This window comes from Tigriopus californicus, chromosome 12 (assembly GCF_007210705.1).
Source record: "Tigriopus californicus strain San Diego chromosome 12, Tcal_SD_v2.1, whole genome shotgun sequence".
Lineage (NCBI taxonomy): Eukaryota > Metazoa > Arthropoda > Copepoda > Harpacticoida > Harpacticidae > Tigriopus > Tigriopus californicus.
Genome location: NC_081451.1, coordinates 1,998,835 through 2,001,497, shown reverse-complemented (window position 1 = coordinate 2,001,497; position 2,663 = coordinate 1,998,835).

The following is a 2,663-nucleotide window of genomic DNA, read 5'->3' as shown; positions in this document are numbered from 1 at the left end:
GACATACTGATTGATCAATTTATGGCTCAAAACATCAAAGTTGTGATTTGTCAAGAATTCAAGGTTTGCAAGCATTGAACATTATTGGTCCATATTTCCCTCGTCCTTGCATCGTTTCTTGCTGAAATTTCAGGAGTAGAATGATCTCGTGCGCAAAATGAAAAGGAAGACATTGCGATTCCTTCATTTTACCAAGAAGTTTGGCATGATCGCCAGACCTGAGTTTCGTCTTTCCAGTTTCATCATCTGATCCGACAATCTTAACTGTTGTGAAGCAGAAACTTTGCTCTGCGTATTCGGAAAAAATCGGCCGATCACGGGGGTAGTTGATTTATTATCTGGAAAAACATGTACAATATTTTTAGGAAAGAAAAGAGCATAGACGTGATCAGGAGAAAGGGGTGGGTGGCGAGTATGGCAGGGTTGCCACAAAGTATTCAACGATTCTGGGGAACTTTGTCCAATGTACGGACCAGTCGTAGGTGAGCCGATGGTCATTACCCTAAAACACGATTTCAAACCTTTTGCAAGGTTACTCCATACAACAAGACCCGTGCCACATACTTATGTTGACAAATTAAAAGAAATTTTGGATTACATGGAAAAGCGTAAAATAATGGAGCGTGTTGGAGATGTCCCAAAAGTATGGTGCCACCCCGCGGTCATTATGCCGAAACTTAATGGTAATATATGCTTCTGTGTAGACTTGATCAAGGACACTAAAGCAAGGAAACGTCATTTTTTTGTGATCACCAAACCTTTCCCGCCTGTAAGGCCTAAACTTTTGCTGCTAAATTTTTTGATTGTCAATTATTGGCATAATCATTGAACAAAATATGTGGCTAATATCACTTTCGTTACCATTGATGGTATGTGCTTAAAACCAGGCATGTTAATATATTTGAAATGACTTTAAATATGTCTTAAAGTATAACAACTGAAAGTGTTAATTAGGTTTTCATGATTAATCAAGAATTTGCTCTAAACACAATCAATCAATACTCTTTTGTTAATAATATTATTTGTAGAAAATTGTTTCAGAAACATCTTGACCTGATTTCAAGTTATTTGGTGAACTTGTTATGAAACTATGGTTCTCACTCTGGGAATGACCCTTAATCCCAAAGTAGACAAACTGTAGCTCTGAGCTACATATTGCTCTTTAAACGCATGTGGATGCTTCATAATCATGGAATGATAATTTTAAGAGATATGGCACCTGTTTTATTTGACTTCTTTATTGTTTTGGATGCTTTTGGAAGAGAAATAATTACTTGAAGTTCAAAGTTCAAATGGAGATCTAGTCTGCTGTACTTTGGGATTGCTCTGTGTCCCTTAAATAATGCCTGCCTTTTATGCAACTTTCCTAATAAGTAGAAATTTTAATTCTACAAAAAGATAACACATTCATTTTTCACCAATGCCTGATGTTTTTTATCAAATGTGTGGATTACGACAAAATAATCAATTGTCCATCCCAGATATTCTAATTTATTGTTTATTGTTTATTGTGGATACCACTCAAATCACCATGGGTGAGTATAAAGAGTATTGGTTATTATCAATATTGTAAAAAATTTATAAAACTTGTTAATATTTTGTTAATAATAATAATAATTTGTTAATGTTTATGCACATGTACTTTTATTGCTTATTCCATGCATTTCTTTAATATTTTTTTAGTGCAAGATCCTCATAAATCATCCATGATTCTTATTGATTTTCTATCTATGCATGTTTTTGAGCCAGTTTTATGCAATATTTCACTGATTTGAAAGACAATTTGATTGTTTTTGATTAATTTGATGTGCTTGGGTATTTCATTCATTCTTCTGACTTTTAATTGATTCAGAAATATTTAGTATATGGACAGAGTTGTAAATTAAAGAGATGATTATTTGCTAAAAAACAATGAAATGCTCTATGTAGTATGCGAAATTTTGTTTTATTGATACTTGAGTTACTGTCTTGATTCAACGCAATGGCCTAAGTTGGCGGTCAGGGGAAAGTCGTGTCGTTTCCTCTCTTTAGAGTCCCTGATTTGACCAAGCTCAATTCGCAAGTTCTTCGAACTACCCATCATCACACTAATACTACTACAGAAGCTGTTGGTGACTTTCGTTCTACGGATCGTTACTTTGTCAAACTTGATTTGGTGAAAGGGTATTGGCAAATGCCATTACACCCTGATGCCCAGGACCTGATTACCTTCATAACAATCTTCGGAAGATACAAATTTCTCCGGAGCCCAATGGGATTTGTCTCTATAAGAGATTGCGGGGGATGGTATTGTTGCTGTGCAATGTTCTGTGAAGACGTGCCAGACATGGATTGACAGTGAGTAAAGAAAAGTCGGTTCTTGGTGCTACGTCCATAAAATTTGTTGGTTATCAAATTACTCACGGATCCATTGAAGCTAACCCTTCCAAATTAAGTGCGATCGGGAATTTCCCTCAACCGACAACCAAGCCCGAACTTCGATCCTTTCTAGGAATAGTGAATCAGCTCGAAGGATTCAGCCCTCACATTGCCAGGGTGTGCATTTCATTTTTGGACACTTTTGTCCACCCCTATCCAAAAGTGTCAAAAAATGCGAAACCATAAAACTACCAATCTGAAGAAAATTCCACTTGAAACCCATCTTTTGCTTCAAACATTATTCT